The sequence below is a fragment of the Citrus sinensis genome, chromosome 6, assembly GCF_022201045.2.
Source record: "Citrus sinensis cultivar Valencia sweet orange chromosome 6, DVS_A1.0, whole genome shotgun sequence".
NCBI lineage: Eukaryota > Viridiplantae > Streptophyta > Magnoliopsida > Sapindales > Rutaceae > Citrus > Citrus sinensis.
The window spans coordinates 6,085,887-6,101,597 of NC_068561.1; the positions used below are offsets into that span (position 1 = coordinate 6,085,887).

Sequence of the window (15,711 nt, forward strand, 5' to 3'; positions counted from 1 at the left end):
AGTTTCATGTTTAATGTTCATAGTTCAACATCCAGTGCGGCTAGATCATCTCCTTTCCAGGGAGAGCTCATGCTTACTGAATATTTTGGTTTGACATCGCTTCACACCCAAAAAGAAGCGAGCTACAGTCGAGTTGAACTTGGTGCATTGGTTTTAGTTTCATGTACAAATTATATAGATTCAAAATAATGGTGTTAGTTTCATGAATAACTACCATTGCTACATGTTAATAGTCTCATGTTTCTTGATAGAATTAATTCCATCTTTAATTATTTTTGTTGCATATTGAATGATCTTGTTTCAAGTATCCATTAAATTGGTTTCAAGTCAATGATAAAATGTGTCAAGTAAACTAGTAATTATTGCACGTTAATGTTGATCGATTCCAAATAAACAACAATTTCATCTTTGATGGAGTTGATTTCATGTTTAATGTTTACGATTTCAAGTTTTTTTTGCCAGTTTCATTTGTATATTACAATATGTTGGAGTTTTATTAGTATTTCAAAATACTAATGTCCCACATTAGAGGAAAGTGAGAGCAATCACTTTATATTTGATTTAAAATTAGTATTGTGTTTGATTTAATTAAGAATTAGAGTTAAATAAGTCAAATCTAGATGCAATTTGGATTATTTAAGTTGAATTAAATTATGAGACATATGAATAACTAATTCAAATTAAATAAGGAAAATGAGTGTCCAATTCAAATTATACTAGCAAAAGGATTTTAGAGTTTCTCTATATAAAAAAGAGGCATAAAAAAGCCTTTAAAAAAGAACAAATTACCCTTCCTTCTATCTCATATTTTCTTTATCAATTTTCCTTCCATGAGGGTCCTGAAAATCTCTATGGATCCAGATGTTATTATTCCATTGTGTTTATGTCCTGTTGTTTTTCTTTTTCTTTTTCTTTTTAATATTACGTTATAAATCTTTTTGATAGAAGTTTATCGAGTCTTATCTCGCTGTTGTCTATTTTCTTCCACTACCATAGTTTGTGATTTATTTTTCTTTCTCTTATAGCCACAAGGCCCACAGTGGCTATACATGATGCAGCGCAGCTCGTGCGTCATCAACTGTTTTCATGATTCTTTGTTTTAGTTGTGACTCCAACAGCAATCTCTTTGTGATAACTAGTTCAAAGTAATGTCAAATTCAATGATTGGCTAAGACACTGAAAGCGCAACACTTTTGGGTTTGTTTGCCAAATTTATTCAGTTTGGTCGCTGCCATTAGCGTTATTTTTTCTCCACGCGGCAAGGTTTAGAGTTTTTTTCCATATGGAATTCGTGCTTGAATTCTCCCATTTTCTTTTCTCCATTTGGTCAGCTGGCTTGGAGCTTCCGTGGCACGCTTTTTGTTTCTAGAAAAAAGAAGCAAAGGGTTCGGAGGAGCTGGAAAGTTGTTGGGGGCATTGGCTAGGGAAGGTTAAGTGTGTGCATTGGCAGTTGGTTTCATATCATACAAGACATTAAAATAATATTGATTTCTCTTGTATTGTGCAGGCTAAATGGCTTTAAGTTTGATAATCTAAAGTATACGAATGAGTAGAAAGTTTTTACTAAAAACTTGGAATGAGGAAAACATGTCTTATGTTTGGATATTAGCGAGTACATTAGCTTCACAATGTATGACCAGATAAGGGCGAAGAGGAACAAATGCTCACTATTGAATCCCCAAAAGCCTCTTAACAATCATCAAAGAATTAACAAAAACATTGCAGCGATTATTGTAAGCCATACGCTATGTCAGAAGGTTGGCTGACCTGACCATGATTTATCCTCTTAAAAATTAAAGTTCATTCACATAACCAAGCTTGTTTACTAAGGTGGACACAGATAAGCACTTTAAAAGATTTATTTTACTTTTAAAGAGAAATACTGGTTAAGCAGTGAAGGTAGGACTACAGCGACTTGTTGAAGGCACTAACATCTTACATTGTGACTTTATCTTGCATCAAGTTAAAGTTAAAGCTATGATTATTTTGAGATCTAGTTTAGCATGATTCTTTTTGGGAGAATTGTGTGAGATATACCTCATTTCCTCCAAAATACTTAATATATGCCTTAAATTATAACACTATTAAATTTTATACATATATACTTCAAAAAACTAGAGAAATTACAAAAATAACCACAACTAAATCCTTATAAAAGTGAAACTATATTCTCGAAGTTATGTAAATAGTCGAGAATACTCGACTTTAATTGAAATAAAAAATTATCTGAAAAATTATCGACTTTTTCAAGTAAGTCGAGTAAAGAGTCGAGAATACTCGACCTTAATTTAACCTTACCCAACATTCATTCAGCAAAAATTCTCGACTTTTCATTAAAGTTCGGTAGCTGATTGAGAATACTCGACTTAAATTGAAATGAAAAATTTTCTTTTAATTAAGTCAGGTAAAAAGTTGAGTATACTCGACTTTAGTTATGTTATTATGTAGAAGTCATGAGAGAGAAAGAAAATGTAGATGGATGGTTTTTTTACGTTATTTTTGACTTTTTACACTTTCATGAGGTATATGTATATGTAATGGGGTATAGATTTGATATTTAAGGATAAATGAGGCATATTTAAATAAATAAATAAAAACCCTTCTTTTTTTTTTAATCATTGTTCTTTTTAATTTAACTGGTGTTTTTTTTTTTTTTTCACGCCTAAAAATCTCCTAAGTTCTAGATAAGTCTAGTTATGCAAGTGTGGAATTGTCTAGACATATATAAGTTGTAGAATGTCGTAGAGAATTCTAGAATCGGACCAAGCTTGTTCTCTTTAGCTCTTGATTCCCTGAAAGTCTGAAAATTTGTTTTGATGAACATAACATTTACAAGCGAACTATCGCTGGTTCTTATGCATGCAAGCACCTCCGGTTCTCTTTGCTGGTTCTTCTTTAAGCTACTTCTTCTTAGATCACCAGAAATTCGCCTCAGGTAACTTAAATAACATAGATCTAGTTTTTAATAGGGAATAATTTGTCCAAGTAAAATTCCTGTTCGAATTCTTCATTGCCTTTTTTTTTTTTTTTTTTCATATGATAGCCCAAAACTTCCGAAGCACACTTTTTCTTTGTAGAAAATGAAGCACAGGAATTGAAGAAGCAAAAGAAAACATAAAAATTGGCAAGAAAGTATGCAAATTAGCTAAGAAAGTGTAGGTGGTTATAATACATAGTTAATTAAGATTCAACTACATAGTTTTAAAAGTAAGATTCAGCCTTATGTAATAAGAATCTAATGCCATTTTACATCTCAATTTTTGTGCTTCTTTTCAACTTTGAACCTTTAACAGGTATTAACATCTAAGTCAGATCCATAAAAATTAGAGAAAATAAATCTCAACCATTGGATGAAAAATGAAGATCCCTAAGAATATTTACCGTACAATGCACAAATTACTGGATTTAATTTTAAAATACATCGTTTTAAAATTAATATTCAACCTTATTTAATAAGAATCTAATGTCATTTCGCATCTCAATTTTTGTGCTTTTTTTCAACTTTTAACTTTTAAAAGGCATTAACATCTAAGTCGGATCCATAAAAGTCAGAGAGAACAAATGTCAGCGTTGGATGAAAAAAAAAGATCCATTAGAATATTTACCGTACAATCCACAAATTACTAGATCTAATTTTGTTGTCTTAGGTCAATAGAGAAAGAAATATTTCATTTTCTCATATACTCTTGGAAAATAATTAGAGGGAACCTCAAGCAAAATCGGCGTCGGCAACAATGACGATAGATTAGTAGGAGACTATGGTGCCAATTGTTAAATTTCCAAGTGATATGGTTCTATTTGTTTTAAATTATGTTTTTACCCTACACAGCATCCCGTATTACTAAATTACGAGTGCGTTTAGAATTGAGGTGTTGTATCTTTTAAGCTATAATTGTTATGGAAAAAAAGCTGTAAGTATGAAACAAAAGTTAGCAATATATAGTAAATATAAATTTTAAATAATAATTTTGATAAAATTATTGAAGATATAATAGATTTTTCATTAGACAAGTGAAAAATTATATCAACATGTCTTTTGAACTACAACAGCTATTGTTTACCAAATACTTTAGTGCTATAGTTTTAAGCTACAACTGTCCAACATCAATCTCAAATGCACCCTACATTAATCGTTACATAGCCATATTACTATAATGCCTTAATTGATACACAGCCCAAAAGCATGGGTAGATATCAAGGGAAAAAACAATAATTAAGGAGTATTCTAACTAATTAGTATTATGATGATGTTGTTGGGTGTTAGATCTCCAATAATAAGTAAACATGAAGGATAATAAATATCAAGTCATTTTTAAACATGACAAAGACCTATAGTCTTTCTAAATTCTTTTGAGTTGTGTAACGTAAATTTTAAATTCTTTAACTAATGTTAGATATCTCAATATTTAAGTTTTAAGGATTATTTGTTTTCTAACTGAAGTATGAATCTTAATTTTTTTCAGATATTTACAATTTTATTTTGTTTGTTTCTTATTACTTATATATGATTATAAGATGTTTAGGTCTGAATAGAAAAAGTTAAATATTCTTATTTTTACTTCAACGGCAAAACATCTGAATGGAACTTTAATATTTTTTTCTCATTAATACCCTATTAGATAAATTTAATTTCTATTATATAAATTATCCTTTTATTATTTCTTATTTATCCTTTTTTTGTACGTGTATTCAACTATTATTATTTTTTGTTTGGTCAATGAAAATTTTAAATATAATAGAACTTTAGGTGAATGTATTTTATAATAGGTCCATCTCTTTGTATTTATATTTACTATTTTTATAATAGATTTTGAATTTTATTTAATACATTAATTTTAATTCCAATGATTAAACAATTATTGATTGACTTATATGATTAACAAGAAAAAATATCAATATAATATGTAAAAAAATAACATTATAAGTATCATATGTCAATGTAGAAAAGTACGTGTATTTGATATATATTTTACTTTTCATACTTTGTTAAGATAAAAATTATCAATTTTTTTACTAATCAAATAATTTATTTATAAGTTGTCATGTGTTTATCTAATAAATAAAAGTATTGTTAATATTTATGAGGTTATTTATATTAAAATATCATATTTAAGATGTTTTTCTTTTGAAAAACAAACAAGTTAACACTTATATTTAGATATTGAAAAAAGAAAAAACAAACATATCATTCGGATATATGTATTCAAAATTATTCAGATTTTAGCCGAATTTAGACTCATTCAGATTTCAGATGAAAAAAATAAATACTACCTTAATTTGAGTCCCAACTAATGTGATATTCATTAATGAGATGGTAAAGTAAAGTAATAATTAATTTTACATTCATCATCCAATACATAACTGATATTACATTTATGAGATGGTCAAATAAAGTAATAATTAATTTTATATTCATCATGCAATGCATGAGTGAAACATGACATTGTGACTCAAGTTAAAACTCAAACATTGAGTCCCCAAGCATTATTCAAATTCTTTTGAGCTCATCAATATGCCCCCTAAATTGTTGAAGAAACATAATCTAATATAAGCTTCCATCAATTAAATTGAAGCTTAGACAGAGATTAGGATAATTTTACGTTTTAATTCTTGCACCAAACACAATACCTTGTAACAGAGTTTGTGTAGCATAATAAAATTAACCCTAATCCTACTCTATTGCTTTTCACAAGGTGGTTTTAAGTATTGAGAAGCTTTCTTAAAGAAATTTTAAGTGCAATAGGGAAAAAGCGTCTTGGTCGCAAAACCAAACTTTCATGGGAAAAAAATTGATTCAGTTAAAGTAAAATTATTTCAAAGACTACAATTATCATCATCATCATGCGTGCTTCAACAGCCTCGCATCATTGTTTCCTTCCAACAAACAAATGTTATTATAACATTAGAATCACATCGCTATCATGTTGCTATGTTTAAAGCAAACACATTAGGTGCCCATAGGGGTAAAATACTCTTACAGAAATGGAGGTTCTCACTCTTATTTAGAGTAGATTCGTTAATTAAATTCGATAGATTCCAGCTTCTTATAAATTGTACAAATCTACTTCGGTGGACTTTGATTGTAATATCGATAGAATATAATATAACAATAAGGACATACATTACCAAGGGCGTCAATTGAGGGAATCTCCAGCTCCATTGGGGTATCACTGAACCAATGATGAAAAGAATCAGAATTCAAATACAACATGAATTTTACTACAGTAGTAGTAAAGGTAACAATAAAACCCTTTTGAGTATCCGAATGGTATTTAGTTGGATTTGTAAATGTTTGTGGAGTAACTGAAGTTAGTGGTCCTTTGATGTTTGTTAAGAGTCGAGTCTGTTTAAACATGAATTTGAAGCAGCATATGAATTGTTATTTTTCTATTAAAAGAGGCTTACTATTCCTATGCCATCAAAATTGGTAGATGTATGCGACCACCTGTAAATATTTATTCTGCAGTTTATTATATCCCATGCCATCTCAATTCATAGTTTTTTCTCTTGTCAATTCCCATCCTATGATTTAAGCCCCACACTCACCATCCTCGAGCTAACAAAGCTTGTGCTGCTTACCATTCCATCTAATGGTTGCTTCCTCTAAAACAAACAAATCTATGCTCGTTGAAGTCTTGGAAAGATATTCAGGCATTAACAAGTCACCAAATTATATCGAGTTGCACAAGACACTAACAAGTAACGTGAAGATCGATTATTATTAGGCTCAGCTGATTGCTATTTACATTCTGCCAGCCAAACATTCAATCTTAGTTTGTTCAAGTTCAGAACACTCCTTTGACGGTTCGGAATATTTTGTAGAATTTTACCCGAGTGCCTATGGAATTTTTATCACCTCGTATTCATGGGAAACCGCAAGAGGTGACTGCTTTGAAACTGGCCTTTCTTCAGACCAGAGCTCCAAATTGACTGTTCCTGATGAAACACTTGAAAACTTCCTCGACATTAAATCTATTAACAAGTGCCAGACCTTGGCACTTATCCACAAGCATCCACTCGCCTGAAATCAAAATCACATACAAAACAAATTTATTGTCAATTCTTTTAAATGGTGAGGCAAACACTGTCACAACTTGAGTTTGAAAATATCTATCAGCATCACATTTGATTTCAAAAGATCTTTTTTTTACCTCTGAAAACAATTTTAAACGATGATTCACTCGGGAAGCAGTTGGAAGAACAATTGCAGAAATGCAGAAAAAATAAAAGGGAAACCAAAATTTTTGTGTTCATCCTTATATGCCTTCGGTATACTGCCTTTCTTAATAGTCCTTTCACATTTTGATTTAGTAGACAATGCCACATGTTTTGACATAAAACCAAAATAAAATTGAAAGTACAGAGTAATACCATTAGGCAGAAGGGTTCCTTCATAAAACAGCTCCCCAGATTCTGGCCAAATTTCTTGCTTCGACCCATCAATGGAGGTCAATGAGAGAAAAGATTCTGTTGGATGCAGAAGGGTGAACATGGGGTGCACTCTCAGGCAAACCTGCCTGCAGCAGAAAGTAAGAGTTGCAGAGTTTGTGTAGATAAACAAGAAAACCATAACACGCACACAAGTAGCAATGAGCTTTTCATGTTGCGAAAAAGAGGCAGGGAGGCAATTTCTCTTTAATTTTTTTTAAAGAGAAAAATCATTTACTTGAATTTCCAGAAACAATAATATTACACATTAAAATATTAATATTGAAGCCTTTTAGCCTCCATTTGTGTAACAATAATATTTCAGTTTATATACTAATTTTATGTGGTAAATAAGGGAGCGTCACTCTCACTCTCAAACCTCCAAAAGTATACTAATCTTGTATTCCCACAACAAATTGGATGAAGGCTTGAGAGTATGACTACAATTGTACATAGCAAAGATGTACACATTAAAGTGTTTCATTTTTTTGGGAATGAAGTTACATGACATAGCTGCTGTTATTATTTTAAGAATAGTTGACTCAGGAGTTGCCCACCGAATCTGCTGATCCAGATTGTGGGGGTGGATGATTGATTGACATAATAAAAACAGACGTTTCTTTCATATTCTTTCTTTTCATCTTCTTCCTAGTTATTTCTTACTTCATTCCCTCTACTTACTGTTATTTTTTCTATTGTCCCCTTTCGCTTTCTTTTTCGAGTACTGACCTACATCACTTAAGACTCTTAGACCATTATCTAAGTGATACAGAATTAGTTCTTCTCAAATGATAAACCACAGTCCCAAATGATACAGAATTAGCACTGTTAGAAGCAGTACTGTCGAAAAGAAACAAAAGATAACACAGAATGAAACACACCTTGAAAAGCCACCAGAACCAGCACCAACTTTGCGGGCTAGAATTTTAGAATCGATCTTAAAGATCTTTGGATTATCTTTGGGAATAGTTAACTTCCTCTGCAGAATCAACCCACCACCAATATCACCTTCTAACATGAGAGACTCCTCTTCTCCTCCATGCTGAAGACTCCTCCTACAACAGAAGAAAAGGTGATAGAAGCATAACACAAACAGAAAAAGGAACATTGGGCACGACAAGCAGCCACAACAAATTTATTATTAGGTAGATAATATTTTAGAGTAGCAAAGAAAGATAGAGCATGATTTTCTAACACTCCATCTTAAATAAAACAAACACATCCAACTGCTATTTGTCAACAATTCAATCAAATGCTTGGCTCTTTGACCTTATAGGTCCCATTCCAGAAAGCATTATATCAGTACAAGTCTTGATTATTTAAATTATGCTTCTTCGAAAAAGAAATGAAGTTTTAAACATAGTAATCGGAAACTCACTCTACGACACTGTATTCTTCAGTACATCCAGCAGACCGGTATTCAGTACCACAATACTCTTCATATCCGTTAACATCAACCCTGCTATGAAGCCACTGTGTTCCTGTCAACATAATAACTTTGGAGTCAAAGGATGAGCAGTTAACATAATGTTTCACACATTAGAAATACAAATGAATAAGTAACTGATTTGGTCAGGTTCCACTGAATTGTAAAATTTCTATCTACCTGTGGGCACGCATATGCATGCACATGTTTGACTTGTAAAAACACTCTTCTTTGTGCGTGACTGAAAACACTCTTTCATGCAACGTGTCACTTTCACACAAGCATGTGTATAGTCAAGAAGATAATACTAGAAATGAAGGTACATTCTAACATTCTTCAAATAAGAAATCTCATGTAGCCTGGGGCATAAGGCCGATAAGGACATTCAAGCAGCAAACAGCTAACAAATTTTCAAAATATGTTTATGGTGGAACAAATTCAAGTATTGTTTTCCATCTTTGTTTTTGAATTATTCCAAATTTAGTGAAATGTCTCTTTAAAGTACTTGTAAAGAAAACGTGTCTAGAGATCCATCATTTTTTTCTCCTTTGATAATCTAACATCAGTGCCTTCATATGTGTAAAGAATAGAGTAAAAAATAGCAACTTAGGACTTCAAGGAGAAGATGACCGTTAGACTCAAAGTTGCACCAAGGAAAAACTAAAAAAATGTCCAATTTATCTTGGGGTTTAAGAAAGTGACCAATGAAGTATCTCACATATGTTCGAGATACAACAGCCAGAATAAACTCAACGGGTACAACTTTAACCAAAAGAGAGAGGGAGAAAGACCATTGATGTCATCCCACTCAAAGAAAAACAATGATAATGAATTACCTGAAGGAAAGTGTGCCGTGGAAATAACTCTACCCCCAATCCAAGGCACAACTTTAAGAGCCCAATCACCGCTTTTCAGTTCAATAGGGGTCTGTGAAAGTTCTACTCCCTTGTGTTCAGAAGCCTTTTCCGCATCTGAAATTAGCTTAGCAGTTTCTGCAAATAAAAACCCTCATTAGAACCAACACGAACACTAGTAAAGATTTTAAAGTTTAGTTCATCAAATTCCTAGCACTTTCAAGTCCTCAACACAATTTATAGAAATTAACAAATTATAGAATATTCTTCAAACTATTTTCTTTTCTTCTGACAATCGCACATCTGGAACAAGATAATGAATTCTGCAATTAAAAGCATATTTACTGGGGCAATATGGCCATGAACAATAAAAAATTACATTTTGAGAGAATTTCAGAAATAAATGGTGTTAAGGCCTAGTAATTAAGTTCTGCAAGTACTATCCAATTTATAAAAATTCCCTACAAGAAGAAATTGAAAAAATCTGAAATGTAAGAATTCCAATAGTTTTAACCTCTCAACTCAAACCATCCGTCAATAAAGAACGGACAGGGAACTATCTATAAGAAATCCCCAGGAAAAGCTTAGAAACCGTGACTCAGAACCCAACTTTTAGTTTTACACACATGAAGCCATAAAATTGCGTGAATAATAATGCAATTTCCAGAACGACACCTAATGATATAATACGATTGAAGATATGTGACTGAACAAAGTACTGCAATAAGAACATCAGAATGTTCACAAACATGACAGTTGAATTTGCAGCGTAAATCTACTTAATTGAAGAGGATGGAAAAGTAAACTAAAATCTCTCAAAGTAATTTTTGGGAAAATTGAAAAAGAAATCAACAATTAGTAATTTGTGGATAATTCCAATGAATGACTAACCGTCAGATGGCTTGAGGAAGCAGCATTACCCATACGAATCTTGTACTTTTCCTTACTTGCCGATACCAAATTAGACACTTCAGCTTCTGACGGCATTGCAATTTGCAAATCCTCTCCATCCATTCCCCATGTATCAATCTGTTTTCGCAAGAGTTCAGTTACTAAAAATCTTTTAAACAGATGCTCTAGAAGGTAAATAACAAAAGCATAACGTAGGATTTTAATGAATGTTTCTTAGGGAAAGAAGACAAACCGCTGCACCTCCACCAAGTAATATTTTTACAATAAGACGACGTTTTGGCCTTTTCCATAATCCTTCAGATTTGGAAACTCTAATAGTAACATCTGACATCTGAAGCTCAGCTTCATAGTGTGTCAGCAGATATTGACCTTCAGTGAATCCATATCCATCACCATCATCTTCAAATAGAACACCTTTTGCTTTGCCTGTAAGAGAAAATGAGCAAGTTATACAGAAGCTAAAGGAAAGCAGGATCAATAGCATTGCAATAAAGTTGGAAAGGCTATCAAACTTTTAGTCGTTTCACAAACTCGCATGAAAGCATATTGATGTAGGACAGATCTCCAAAAAGAAGAAAACAAAGTAGAGTAATATCATCTTGAGCATGATCAAGTTGACAAAATTTTGTCATATTTTTACTTTATGATCAGAAGTTTGTAGACATGGATCAAAATGCAAGTCACTCAACTATTTCAACAAAATCAACCACGGCAAAATATTTAAAAACAAGTGCACCTGACCAAAAAAGGCCTACAAAAACTGGCCCAAGATTTCAAAGCCCAAAAGACTGGAAAAAGAACCTGGATCTGGCAATAGCAAGGAACCAATTCTAGGTCGGCAACATTACACCATATGTATAACCAATGGAAGTAATGGTGTGGGCTGAAGATGACTGATGAATGAAAGAGCAGTTTGATTGCCAGAAAAATCACTGGTGCTGTTGGTGATGACATGGAGGTGGTTGATTGCCGGCAAGATCAATGTTTCAGGTGTTATCTCTCTGGTTATTCTACATTAATATTTTGCCATGGGCACAAACAGTTTAAAGAAATTATTAACTTAAAAGCATCAAACCTACTATTTTCCCAGTCAAAACCTTCAAATTGTAGTAATAAAAATTGTAGGCAGCTTAAACCATCACATAGGATTGCAATCTTGTAGGCAAAAAATCAAACCAGAAAAATCTGCGGGCAAATAGAATGCTGTAGAATATGAACTACATCGGATGATAAACATTTTATGAAATTATTAGCTTCAAATTTCAAGTTGTTCTACAAAAATTTAATGTATCAAAATTACCATTCTCAGCTATAGCCACCAGAAGTGTTAAGTCATCAGATGGCTTAGATTCACCAATATGCTGATGTGGAGGACCTAAAGGTAAAATTGATCCACCTCGCAAATATAACGAGGGTAAATCCTGGTATATTACAAAAAGAGCAAAAGGGGGAAAACATCAAAATTCATTTAAAAAAGGGGGAAAACAGACATGACTTTAATGGATACAGATACACGTCCAGGAACAGATACCGGATGTGAACTTCAAAATCAAAACTTTGCCAAATTCCCTTGGGTAGTGCATGCTGCAACTTATCTGACCTCTGATCAGGCAATGTGCTAATTAAGAAGAAATATGGATGTTAGTATATGCATGACAAGAAGCAAAATACAAGGTCCTACAACTTAACCCCACTCTTAACAATCCATGATAAGAATGACATCAAGAGAATCCAACAGTTCAAAGAAATTTAAAAGGGTTCAACACAAAAACAAAATCAGGAATGTAAATAATAATGTGACATTTTCCTATTTATTTTTTTCTTATTTGATTTTCTTAATTTCCCCACTACACAAAAGAAAATTTCTTGGTGATACAATATCTTTTTCTTTGATAACAAACTAGAAAGATATATTTAATAAATTAAAAAAGAAGTTGTTTTAGAACAATGACATCAAATCAAGAACAGAAATGACTACACGAAAGTAAACAATTTGAATAAGATAAGTATATAACTGTAAATTCACAGATTAGAATGAATAATTTCTGTATTTTATTGATGAGAATTACTCCTCTTTAAATAGATTACAGGAGAATAAATCAAATCCCACAAAATCAGAGCTATAACAGCTAGAAATCTAATTCTAAGGAAACAAATCAGTAAACCTATTTAAGGAAATAAATCTTGCCAAATAACATAGATCCTAATAGATACAATTCTAATTATGTATAATTCTGATTTCATCCACACTCCCCCTCAAGCTTGGCTATAGATGTTGATGAGACCAAGCTTGCCTTCAAGAAAGTCATGAGTCTATTCTGAGAGTCCTTTTGTGAGGATATCAGCCAGTTGGTGAGATGTAGGCACATATTCAAGCTTGATAATGTTTCCATCAAGCTTTTCTTTAATAAAATGTCGATCAACCTCCACGTGTTTAGTCCTATCATGATGAACAGGATTGTGAGCTATACTAATTGTTGACTTATTATCACAATAGAGCAGCATAGGTTCTTCAAATCCAATCTTTAATTCCTTCAGCACCCTTCTTATCCAGATAAGCTCACACACTCCATGTGCCATAGCTCTAAACTCGGCTTCTGCACTACTTCTAGCAACCACTGACTTTTTTTTGCTACGCCAAGTCACCAGATTTCCCCATAACAGCGTGCAATAACCAGATGTTGATTTACGATCATTAATTGATCCAGCCCAATCAGCATCTGTGAATACTTTCACCTTTCGATCATTAGTCTTTGCAAAAAACAAGCCTTTTCCGGGTGTTCGCTTCAAGTATCTCAGGATTCTATATACTGCATTCAAATGACCTTGACATGGTGCGTGCATATGTTGACTTACTAAACTCACTGCAAAGGCAATATCCGGTCGTGTATGTGAGAGATAGATAAGCTTTCCAACTAAGCGTTGATACTATCCTTTATCGACCAGCCCTCTTTCAAGCATTTTTCCTTTGTTGCCAAGTTCAACTGGAGTCTTACTCGACTTGCATCCCAGCATGCCAGTTTCTTCCAACAAATCTAAAGTATATTTTCTTTGAGAGACAGAGATCCCCTTCTTACTCCTTCCAACTTCCATTCCAAGAAAGTATCTTAACGCTCCAAGGTCTTTAACTTCAAATTCCTTTGCCATCATCTGCTTGACTCTTTCCACTTCTTTGTTATCATTTCCAGTGACAATGATATCATCAACATACACTATAAGAATAGTAATTTTTTCATTTCCAGCATGCTTAACAAACAACGTGTGATCAGCTTGTCCCTGGACATAGCCAAATTCCTTGATAACTTTGGAGAATCTGTTGAACCAAGCCCGTGGAGACTGCTTCAGACCATAGAGGGACTTGTTGAGTTTACAAACAGTATGACTCCCTAGGTTTTCTTCAAATCCTGGAGGTTGACACATAAAAACTTCCTCTGCAAGCTCACCATTTAGAAAGGCATTTTTTATATCAAGTTGATGTAGAGGCCAATCAGAGTTTACAGCCAAAGATAGAAGAATTCTGATAGTGTTGAGTTTGGCAACAGGAGCAAAGGTCTCAGTGTAGTCAATCCCGTACGTTTGAGTAAAGCCCTTGGCCACTAGACGCGCTTTGTGTCTTTCAATTGAACCATCAGCCTTATACTTGACAGTGAATACCCATTTACAACCCACTGTATTTTTTTCTTGTGGCAACTCTACTAGGCTCCATGTATTGTTCTGTCTAAGGGCGTGCATTTCTTCAAGAACAGCAGCTTCCCACTCGGGAATAGATAGGGCCTCTTCAATGGATCTAGGAATCAAAACACTAGACAAACTCGAGGTGAAAGCATGGAGTGAAGGAGATAGATTCGAGTAAGATATGAATTTAGAAATGGGGTGATGAGTGCAAGATCTAACACCTTTTCTTAATGCTATTGGCATATCTAGATCAGGAATAGGACTGAATTTACATGACTCGTTTGGTGAATGAGACTCTACCATCGGTTCATCCTCGTGACTGTGAGTAGGATTCATGATTTCTTTATTTGCTTGAGACTTTTTCTTTCTAGAGTAGACTTGCAATTCTGGTTGTTTAGATATTGAAAGTGTTGAATCTCCTCTTGTTTCCAATATTGGTGAAATTGGATCAATTACAGGAGGACTGATTTTAGTTGACTCAGGAATAGAGACGGTTGTATCCAACTTAACATCAAGTAAGGGCAGGTCATGAATATCCCAAGAACAGCAAGCTTCATCCCATTTCTCCCCCTGAAGCGAAGTTGGAGAAAAATATGGTGTATTTTCAAAGAATGTGACATCACAAGAAATATATGTTTTTTTAGTTTTTGGACAGTAACACCTATATCCTTTTTGGGTTGGAGAATAACCAATGAAAACAGTTTTGATGGCTCGAGGGTCAAGTTTACTTCTATTATGGTCATGAATATGGACAAATGCTGTGCAACCAAAAATTCTTAATGGAAGTGTATTAGACTTAGAGACATGTGGGTAGGTTTTTGAAAGAACAGATAAAGGGGTTTCAAAATTGATAGGACGACTTGGTATACGATTTATGAGATAGGTAGCAGTGAGGATAGCATCCCCCCACAAGTACTTTGGGATATGCATGGTAAACATGAGTGCCCGAGCTACCTCTAACAAATGACGATTTTTTCTTTCCGATACTCCATTTTGTTGTGGAGTATCAACACAAGAGCTTTGATGTTGAATTCCATTTTCTAACAAATAATCACCAAGAATGGAATTGAAATATTCTTTTCCATTGTCAGTTCTTAGAACACGAATTTGGCTTTGAAATTGAGTTTGAATCATTTTGTGAAAAACTTTGAATATGTGACTGGCTTCAGATTTGTTATGTAGGAGATAAACCCATGTAACCCGTGTGTGATCGTCTATAAATGTAAGAAACCATCTTTTCCTATGGCAAGTTGTAATTTTTGAAGGTCCCCATATGTCACTGTGGATCAAAGAGAATGGAGTGGAAGGAATGTAAACCTTTGGAGAAAAGGACATGCGAGTATGTTTAGCTAATTGGCAAATTTCACACTCAAAAGAAACAATATTTTTATTATCAAACAAAGACGGAAATAGACG

The 15,711-nt window shown here is 33.2% G+C and overlaps 1 non-coding gene across 1 annotated transcript; it reads right to left on the minus strand.

The window, feature by feature from the left end:
• Window positions 1–6,604: 6,604 nt before the first annotated feature.
• LOC102608782 (hypothetical protein) lies at window positions 6,605–12,244 on the minus strand. The gene is made up of 10 exons (XR_008055713.1): window positions 12,152–12,244; window positions 11,921–12,041; window positions 11,422–11,630; window positions 10,853–11,046; window positions 10,629–10,737; window positions 9,691–9,846; window positions 8,807–8,909; window positions 8,310–8,483; window positions 7,372–7,517; window positions 6,605–7,021 (listed from the first exon to the last, which is right to left on the minus strand). It is a non-coding gene; the product is annotated as a hypothetical protein (transcript).
• Window positions 12,245–15,711: the final 3,467 nt, after the last annotated feature.